The sequence below is a fragment of the Schistocerca gregaria genome, chromosome 3 (assembly GCF_023897955.1).
Source record: "Schistocerca gregaria isolate iqSchGreg1 chromosome 3, iqSchGreg1.2, whole genome shotgun sequence".
Lineage (NCBI taxonomy): Eukaryota > Metazoa > Arthropoda > Insecta > Orthoptera > Acrididae > Schistocerca > Schistocerca gregaria.
In genome coordinates, this window is record NC_064922.1 from 323405231 (window position 1) to 323416461 (window position 11231).

Below are 11231 nucleotides of genomic sequence, written 5' to 3' on the forward strand. Positions count from 1 at the left end.
AAGTGTGAAGAAAATTTTGGAAACTTATGGTAAGGACTATGGGACCAAATAGCTGAGGTCATCGATCCCTAGGCTTACGCACTACTTAACCTAACTGAAACTAACTTACACGAAGGACAACACAAACACCTATGCCCGAGGGTGGACTCGAACCTCTTACGGGTGGAGGGGGCGGGGGAGGCGGAGCAGCGCGAACTGCGGCAATGCGCCTCAGGTCGCACGGCAAAAGTGTGAAGACTGGAATTATTTGGGATTCACAAAGTGGAATATAATTGTGCGGTTTCTCGTGTTCTGTCAGTATAAAGCGAGTGACAAAATTAATTATTTGTACAATATCAGTTAGTCGCTAAGAGTTTATTACAGCCTCAAAGTAAATGAGTCACGACATAAGAGCTGTTTTCTGCACAGGGGACAACAACCATAGACGACTGCAATATGGTGAACATTATTCAGAACTGATGGCATTCCATTCAGGACGGTGGAAGCAACTAACCACATCTCGTGTACTGCAACCTTTGCACAAATCAGATGAGTGGCACGTCATTCACTTGCCGTAGTAACACTGAAAAGATGACCGAAGTAACTGCTGGCGTTAGTGGCGTTAGGAAACACCTGAAATAGTTAAAACTGAACAAAGCTTCAGGGCCCTATGGAATCCCTGTCAGATGCTATACTGAATTTGCGGCTGAGTTAGCCCCTCTTCTGTAGTCTATGGTAGACCGCTCGAAACAAAAAAAGAAAGAAAAAAACGCTCCCAGTTCTTAGAAAACAGCAGGGTTACACCCAAGAAGGATAGTAGAAGTAATTAATTCATTTAAGTTTCTAGTTAACTTGTCTCGTATGTTGCTGTGAGTTCTGAAAAGGAATGTTGGTGCTAAAAGCCGCTTGAGAAAGAAAATTACCCCCACTGAGGAGAAAAACTTTCCTCGTATTCTTGATATGAAAAATAACCTCAGTTTCTCTCCTGTTAACTGTGTGTCTAGCTGTGCAGAAGCAGGAATCTAGCCGTGCAGAAGCAGGAAATGAAAGTAATTTAGTCATCAGTGGACAATGGAAGCAGCTGAAAATTATTATTCAGTTGTAAATGCCTCTGGATCCTTGATTTTGTTTATTACGTGCTTGGAAGTCTAGGTGAGTTTCGGAGTTTAGCTACTCGCACAGCAAGGCACGCTCTCCATCCGTTACGCCGTAGCTGCTTACCGCCCTGTATAAATTGCTAAATTGCTCCGCAGAAGCGCCAGGGTCACAACGAAGCGCTTCGCAGAAATCTAATGCGCACAGCTCATGGTGGCGACCTTCACGTCAAGCCGACATTCCAGGAAGGAGCTGTTATATCTGCTCTCGTTATCAGCCAGTGCTCGTCTGCGTACCCTTGGGTACAAGTAATCATATTATTTGCACAGCGCATTTGTACGGCTTGTTCTCAGCGCATCACAAGTCCTGCTATAAACGCAATAATGTAAATGTGGCATCCTTTTAGCTGTGCTAGAAACTGCAAGAGTGCTCTGAATACTAATAAACAATGAACTTTGGAAACTTATGAATTCGTATTTTCTTTGTTTGTCCACATACTTTTACATAGTGACCTGAAAACAATAGATGTCATGTTAACGACATTCTACAGGACCTCTGCCGTTTTGTAGGCCGTCGTTCTGTGCATCGTAGGTTCCTTTCATAGCTGACATTGTTCAGCAAAGAGTAAAAAACTGGAAAAGTACTTGGGGAGTGATCCCGATAAGTAATTCAATGTTCCATTGTATTTATGCCAGGAATGTTACTGTCCACAAACCATTGCCTCAAAGATGCTCCTTTATGATGGGGTGCCGGCTGCGGTGATCTCGCAGTTCTAGGCGCGCAGTCCGGATCCGTGCGCCTGCTACGGTCGCAGGTTTGAATCCTGCCTCGGGCATGGATGTGTGTGTTGTCCTTAGGTTAGTTAGGTTTAAGTAGTTCTAAGTTCTAGGGGACTGATGACCACAGCAGTTGAGTCCCATAGTGCTCAGAGCCATTTGAACCATTTTTTTAATGATGGGTTGCACTGTCATCCTGATATAAGTAATCGTCTCCGAACTTTTCCTGTACTGTGCCCACTACGTAGTGGTGCTTCATTTTACGTTTTAATCCTGTAACACCACCTCCTCCGTACTCCAATGTTGGCGCTATACATGATGGCAGATAACGTTCCCAAACGCTCACCAAACCCAAATCCTTCCGTCGGATTGCCACAGGCTGCAGCGTGATTCGTCATCGCACCTCACTCGTTTCCAGTAGTCCACTGTCCAATGGCATCGCTTGACATTGAGTACAGAAATGTGTAGCTAATCGGGAGCTACTGGACCATCGCATCCCATCCTTTTTAACCCCCTGCGTTGGAATGCTGGTAGGACTTTGGAAGCCACGAGTGGTTCCTTCGGCGTATTTCAGGCAATTTTTACAGCAAGCCTCCACCATGCTCGATAATCGTTGCTCGTCAGTACGTGAGATCTTCCTAGTCTTGGCTTAGCTGTAGTTCTTCCTTCGGATTTCTGCTTCACGTGTACATCACCAACAGTCGGCCTGAGTAGGTTTAGAAAGGCTGAAAAGCCCATGATGGATTTGTTACTCACGTGAAATCTAATGACTATTCCAAGTTCGAAGGCGATATTGCAGTACCTGTGTTATTCTGATTACGATGCAAAGTTCCTTTGGATATACCTGCATGTCCATAGGAACAGTCACTGCGTCAACTATAGCCGTTATGAAATACATTAAATTTATTCGCAATTGCCGGCCGGAGCGGCCGAGCGGTTCTAGGTGCCTCAGTCTGGAACCGGGCGGCCGCTACGGTCGCAGGTTCGAATCCCACCTCGGGCATGGATGTGTGAGATGTCCTTAGGTTGATTAGGTTTAAGTAGGTCGAAGTTCTAGGGGACTGATGACCTCAGATGTTAAGTGCCATAGTGCTCAGAGCCATTTGAACCATTTTCTGTGAACTTTACTCGTTCATCCAGTATCTATATTCCCGGATAGGTCAGACGTTGTACTTTAAAGTCGCTTGTCCGGGATCGACAGACAAATACGACACTGAAGTGCGTGTGTTATTCTGATTAGGATGCAAAGTTCCTTTGGACATGCAATTGCGAATACATTTAATGTATTTCATAACCGCTGTAGACCCACAGTGCCTGTTCCTCTGGACATGCATGCATGTCCAAAGGAACTTTGCATCGGAATCAGAATAACACAGGCACTACTATATGGTATTTCTCTGCCAATACCGGGCAAGCGACTTTCAAGAATAAAGTCTGACCTGTACGGGAGTATAGTTCCCGAATGTACGAGTACATGTCGTAGACGCATGGTTGATGACATGGGGACATGGGGTGTGTCCGTGAGTCGTGCACGGATAGCCAAACGGTAAGGCGACCGCCCGCTATAAACGAGAAATCAGGGTCCCCGTTCCGGCACAGATTTTCACTGTCGTCATTCCATTCTATAGCTGATGGTTGTCCTTATTCGCAATTGCGAATACGTTTAATGCCTGTTCGAACACACTGAGATCTCCTAAACGATCAATTCTGCCTTTATTGCTTCCCTACTGACAACACAATACTTCGTCCCCACCCAACCCCTTCAGTCCTGTTATACTGATCTCTCATGGTCAATTCAGCCTTACTAAGGGCTGATTGGATACTGTGAATTAGACAGACTGTGCCCTGGCATTACTCTGACATTCGAACTGACTGACCCACGCAAATGTAGAGGAGACCAACAGTTGTACCTCTTGCAGCTGACCTTCTTTGTTAGAGGTTCACGAGTTTGACAGTGTGTTAAATGTGGCTCATTTTGTCGTGCAGAGACAAGGGAGGAGTAGCACAACAGCCGCTTTGTCCTATCCAAATACCAATTAGTTTGAATTTCATGGCTAATAGATGCTGGCTGTTCTTTCAAGGAGACAAAAAAAACTAATGCATGTTGCAGGTAATGTCATGGCAACATGGCTGAAGGTAAAGAGTCAATGGTAGTCAGTCGTCAAGAGGGAATGTGTGTGGGTATGGGACCTGATTACAGTGCTGTGATGGGTAACGGTAGACGGTCTGCTAAGTAGGTGTTATCCTTCCAGGAATCCTCCAGACGTAGTTGTGGCCCGGGCAAATGCTTCGTTGCCGGCCTCCTCCCCCTCCCAGGCATCGTGCTGTCTGCTACTTCTGGAGTTTTTCAACACCGGGCTAATGCTACTGTGACGCCTGCTGTCACTCTTGCTTTCCTTGGCTGTGTCCTAGCGGGTAGGTGGGGCCGGGTGCCTCAGAAGTCACATTGTGTCAATGGCTGCCGGTGTCTGCCTGGGATCCCAGTCAGTTGTCAAGAATCAGCTGTGTCTCGTCCAACCGTAGCTGCCCAGTTGCCTGAATGCTTCCCCAACAGCACGACGCTGACGTCCAATGTATACGGCCCCAGATGCCAACACTTCACACACCGCATACATGGCGGTCAGTAATAGACTAGTAACTGTTTACAGTAACAATTTACAGATAAAAGAAAGGCATTGCAAATTATTGTTGCACGCATAAAAATTTTTCTTCTGTAGCAAAATCACTGCAAGAACACTATGAAAAACATTCCTTCATCTTTCACTCCACTCATTACTTTTTCCCTCATACACATCAATGCACAACTCTCGCAATCCTGTGTGGAGTGTCCATACTGTCAGTATGAACTGCAAACCTCCTTTTCTTGGACACAAGGTGCACTACGGCCAGTCAGGTGTCACTGTGCGCATTTTATAGAAGAGTGACTATTGAGTTCCTATGAGTTTCCTTTACTCTGTCTCAGATCTGGTAGGGTGTCTTCAAGAACGAACCCAAAGCGAAGTATTGGATATCGGGGCACAATCTCTCCGCTAGTCTGACACACTGATGTGAAGTAACCCCTCTCTAAGAATAACGCTGGTATCGACGCCGTAAACAAAACAACACGGGGTGCAGAAACTACAAACCAACACACGCAAAAATCATTCACCTAAAGAGATAAAAACATAGATTAGAAAAAAAGGGGAATATTGGCGCAGCAACTACATTTATTACAGAATTAGTGGTTCAATCATGCTAGACTATGCCTTCTTCGGAAGGCCCATTCAACAATAATGGTTACAGAAAAATTCCAAAACCTGGCTGCGTTGCCAACTTATACAAAATTTCTCTTTGGTGGGCAGGTATGTAAGTACCTCTAATCAATTTCTGACACTGAAACTTCTGCCTCCCAGTATCTTTAAGATATTGGGCACTACGGTGAAAATGATGTGCAACAGATTTGAAATGCGAATGACAAGAAATTTGGTCCTGTGTAGTGTAACTGAACATGATAAAAAGCATTCTTATTACGAGACTACTCCTGTTATTCCCAAAAAGAGAATAAAAATTACCGACAATGATCAAGGTATCTTGTCTACTTGAATAACATAGAATTCAATATTGTAACAGGTTTATTCCCAAAAGAAATGGAACATGGATCAACATAACAAATCTATTGTATTCTTCCTCACATTCATAAAGTGACGGGCAGTTGATAAAGTTGAACGAAGGCTGGTGAGCTGATTCTAATTATGACTTTAGAAATAGATAACGCATTCTGACTGTGATTAATATGAATGACAGTGATGTGAACTGTGCCCTGAAACCAACCTCCACAATGCTCTTAAAACGGACAGCGACTGCTGATGCCGTGAGCATGCGATGAAGCAAGAGAAATTCACTCTAAAAATTCTTGATGCCAATGCTGCAAAATGTTCTCAATGTGCATGTAGAAATCTGGAGAGGCGGTGCTCAGTGTGCTTCAACGTCGGGTCAAACCGCGTCACCACCCCCTCCTCTTGGTCTCATCCAGGCTCCGAGTCCAAAACCAGATCTCGTCTCCAGGACTGAGTTGACTACTCTCCTCTGCAGTCACGATCGAATCCCCACTTTCACACATTCATCCAAGTCCTCCAAAACCTCCACGTGACGTTTGCGCCAAAAAGCTAGAACTAGAAGCTGAAAGTTGGAAAAGCTATACTGCACCGTTCGCATATCACTTTGTGTACTGTATAGGCTCCCTCCATAATACGGAAAGAAACTGTTCCACCAATCTTGACACACCTCGCGGCATCGAACATGCGTCTGCTCTTATGTTTTCTGACGTCACTGTATGTTTGACAAACAAAAAACTGTCATTCTGCACGCACGGGAAACATTGTGGTTCGTGCGTCTACATGACATTAAGACAACATCACAGCTCACTCGGCCACGTGGTAACTGGCCTCCCCTCAGTGTTGCCCTATTTCGCCCGTTCTGGCTAATTGTGTAGCCCAGTTTGTATCCAGATTTTCAAGTACTATGCAACCTTTGCTTATACATTGGCAACAACCTGTTCATTTGAGTACCAGTTTGTAGACGCTCTTCACAGCCAAGTTTTCTACATTAACTGCATTTAAATGTGTAATTTATTTTATAGAGATTGGTATTAGTGTATTCGATACACTTCATTTTATTCATAAGATCTGTGACATAATACGTCTAGCGTCCAGTCCATCATATACTGATACAATATAATGGCCCTATTTTTAAGTATATGTACATGGGAGTAGCCAATACTTAACGTTGCAGCCGTTCGGAGTGGCCGAGCGGTTCTGGGCACTACACTCTGGAACCCGCGACCGCTACGGTCGCAGGTTCGAATCCTGCCTCGGGCATGGATGTGTGTGATGTCCTTAGGTTAGTTAGGTTTAAGTAGTTCTAAGTTATAGGGGACTGATGACCTCACAAGTTAGGTCTCATAGTGCTCAGAGCCATTTGAACCATTTGCAAACACCTTCAAATACCCACCGGAATAGGTGTGCATATTAAAGTGTCGCTTCTGGGACGGGGAGTTGCACCAGACCCAGATCGAATCTCCAGCCGATTAATGACGAATGTGTCAGTCATCCTGAATGTGGCTTTTAGGTGTGGGTTGCTTTCTTTGCCATCGAACTGTGTTATAGTTTCCCCACTAAGGCAGAGTATCTACAAAGTGTTCTTTTTCCTCTTCTTCCAAATATCTAGCCCAACAAAATCCCATAACCGCACAATCAGTGGACGTGAATTCATGTCAGAACAGCAGAAGTTTCTTATCGTGTTGGGACGAGATCATTAGTACGACGTTGATGAATTTGCTCGATTTTTCGGCGGAACAACACGGAATATGTCTACAGGGAATTGTGTACCACACGCAGTTGTATAATGTGCAGAAAATCAGGGTTTGTGGAACGATACCAACCGACGGGGATCTGAAACGAGAGTCACACTTTGTCAATGACAACTGATTTCAAATCCGACAGGAATTGCTGCTGCCAATGAATGTAAGTCGATATCATTTAGTTACCGAGCGAACATTTTCAAGGACACTGCATGCAATGGAAATTTGGAGTCAAGTTCCTCCAAAAGGCCATTGCTCACAGCAACACATGAAACATATCATCAGTGGGTCCAACACAACAACTGCAGACTAACTGCCTGAGGGAGTATACTACGTTCTGACGAGTCACAATTTGATAACGCAAGGTGTCGAGTGCAACAGCGACCTAGTGAGATGTTTAACCTGCAATGTGTGGACGGATACTTTAGGCCACAGGTAGTTCTGTGAGGTTTTGAAGGCATTTTTCACACCATGCCTTAGACCCATTCAGGTTACTGTGAACAGGAATCAGGACGTTTATTTCAACATTATCAGTCAGCAAGTATTACCCTTTCTTCTACATCTGGATGATCAGTAAACTATGAACACTCACATCTTCCAAGATTACAACAACCGTGTCCACAAGACTGCACGCAACTTTCCTGGTTTGACTAAATCGCCGTCATCTTGCCGCACCTGGACTGACCGCAAACCACCCGACTTTAGTCCCTTAGAAAATACCTCGGATTGTTGAGAAGAATACGTGAAACGTAAGGTCAACATGCCCACAATTCGGTAGCTCTCCGTGATCTTATGTTCAGTTAGTGACTTCAGTTAGATGTGACGTACCTGAAGAAACTTACAGACTAATGGTGGTCTTTCGGGTGAGCAGTCCAGTTGTTAACACAAATATTTCGACGACCGCCCCAGTCGTCTTCTTGTGGTTGTGCGAGCCTTGTTCTTATGCGTGCTATCTGCCTAAGACAGGGATGGAAATAACCGATTAATTAACACCATCAACGGTATTTTAGTTCTGAATAACCGGTATTTTACTGTATTTGTTATAACGAGTGTTTGCTACTAACCGAGTAAAAGAACCGAAATAGCAATTAGCCACAGCAGCAATGCTAAAATTTTTGGCTTTTAAATACACTTTTTTTTAAAGGAGTAATTTGTATTCTTAAAATTCCCAAGGCTTTGAAATATTGAGATGTTATAGAAAATGAGAAAGGCTATCAGTGTTATTTTAATAACAATGCCGTCAGAAACGAGCAAGAAACACGTGGTAGAGTATTGGTGAGTCAGTAACGTACCTGTTACCATGTGCCATGGCTTACTGGATAGTGTGTTTGTACAAACGGTCATTAGTTCTATTACAGAACGGCACTCTTTGCAGTAGGGAAGCATTTTAAGAAGTGCGGCATCAATGAACTCAAAGCTCCATTTGCTGTAAGACATTAGGAGTGGGAGGAGCTGCAACAGAATTGTGACACTCTGTAAGGAGAAAACTTAAAATTTACCAATTTATTCGTAGTTTACAATAAAAATAGAAAGTGGCTGATCTGTTGACTGTGTCTACACAATATGCCTTTATCTGCTTTTACCCCTGAAAACGGATAAATAAATAATTATATATATATAAATAAAAAATAGAGTTCTCCAACCTCAGTTTTCATCCTTCAGCACTGCCCATTCGTAATACCCAAATAGTGGCGTGATCCGCGATTGCAACATGATTTTTGAGCATAGTTACAAAAAATTAGAATTAGTAGGAGAAGACTGGTGACTTTTGTAGTATTCAACCACTTATCACTTTTCGAGAAAAGCAGCGAATGATGGACAGACCACATTTCTTTTATTTTTTTATTTAATTCAATATTTTTATTCCATATATCTTGAAACTGAGGGAGACAATATTTTTCAATCATAGTTCGATTACTACGTTTATTGCAGGAAATAACAGGAACAGAAAAACTAAGATGGGTTATTTCAGAAACCGGTTATTTTGAGCGGGTTTAGTGCTCACGTTAAACCAGTATTCATAGACGAGGTCGATACCCGGAATCCACTATACCTGTTGATGACCATTTGTTTTTCAGAGTTCTCAGTATTAATCCGTATGTGCAAAATCTCGGTATATGGTATGGTCGGATAAATATTAATAGACTGAGTGGTGACCGCCAGCCTTGTTTAAATTGAATCATGTGTCATGATTTGCTAGGTATTCCGACGTCTTTACTTCTTTCGAGATACTCCTTAATTACGCTGTTCTAAAACTTTGTACTTGCGTCAAGATACAAATCTCGCTGTATTCAACTTTATGATTATATTTGAGGCAGTACATGTCAACAGCTGATATGCATGATAGTTTTTGTGAGCATGTTGCTGATGTTCCTTGCATCTCTCCTCGATTGTTCTTGCAGTCAAACGGTGTGCTCCCATCAAGTATACCACATTCACACGTAATGAAGTAATGTCGCATTCGGCTTTCTAGCATAAATTTCCCTAGACACCCACGTGCGCTAGCCTTGTTTGCTATTGAAGTCGCGTTAGCCGGTTTGCGTTTGTAAGGAGAGGAGAGTTCTTACTCAGACTGAAAAGGATGGGACGGAGTTTCTTTAATCCTCCTAAACGGGTTGTGGCCAGAATACAGATGCGGTTCTTAGAGGTATAGTGATTTCTCCACGACGTCCGCTGTTTCCAACATTCGCTGCAGAAAAAGTTCTTAAAGTGCTGCCGGGAAGCACTACCTTACGGAAGTACGTAAGTACACTCCTGGAAATGGAAAAAAGAACACATTGACACCGGTGTGTCAGACCCACCATACTTGCTCCGGATACTGCGAGAGGGCTGTACAAGCAATGATCACACGCACGGCACAGCAGACACACCAGGAACCGCGGTGTTGGCCGTCGAATGGCGCTAGCTGCGCAGCATTTGTGCACCGCCGCCGTCAGTGTCAGCCAGTTTGCCGTGGCATACGGAGCTCCATCGCAGTCTTTAACACTGGTAGCATGCCGCGACAGCGTGGACGTGAACCGTATGTGCAGTTGACGGACTTTGAGCGAGGGCGTATAGTGGGAATGCGGGAGGCCGCGTGGACGTACCGCCGAATTGCTCAACACGTGGGGCGTGAAGTCTCCACAGTACATCGATGTTGTCGCCAGTGGTCGGCGGAAGGTGCACATGCCCGTCGACCTGGGACCGGACCGCAGCGACGCACGGATGCACGCCAAGACCGTAGGATCCTACGCAGTGCCGTAGGGGACCGCACCGCCACTTCCCAGCAAATTAGGGACACTGTTGCTCCTGGGGTATCGGCGAGAACCATTCGCAACCGTCTCAATGAAGCTGTTCTACGGTCCCGCACACCGTTAGGCCGTCTTCCGCTCACGCCCCAACATCGTGCAGCCCGCCTCCAGTGGTGTCGCGAGAGGCGTGAATGGAGGGACGAATGGAGACGTGTCGTCTTCAGCGATGAGAGTCGCTTCTGCCTTGGTGCCAATGATGGTCGTATGCGTGTTTGGCGCGGTGCAGGTGAGCGCCACAATCAGGACTGCAAACGACCGAGGCACACAGGGCCAACACCCGGCATCATGGTGTGGGGAGCGATCTCCTACACTGACTATACACCTCTGGTGATCGTCGAGGGGACACTGAATAGTGCACGGTACATCCAAACCGTCATCAAACCCATCGTTCTACCATTCCTAGACCGACAAGGGAACTTGCTGTTCCAACAGGACAATGTACGTCCGCATGTATCCCGTGCCACCCAACGTGCTCTAGGAGGTGTAAGTCAACTACCCTGGCCAGCAAGATCTCCGGATCTGTCCCCCATTGAGCATGTTTGGGACTGGATGAAGCGTCGTCTCACGCGGTCTGCACGTCCAGCACGAACGGTGGTCCAACTGAGGCGCCAGGTGGAAATGGCATGGCAAGCCGTTCCACAGGACTACATCCAGCATCTCTACGATCGTCTCCATGGGAGAATAGCAGTCTGCATTGCTGCAAAAGGTGGATATACACTGTACTAGTGCCAACATTGTGCATGCTCTGTTTCC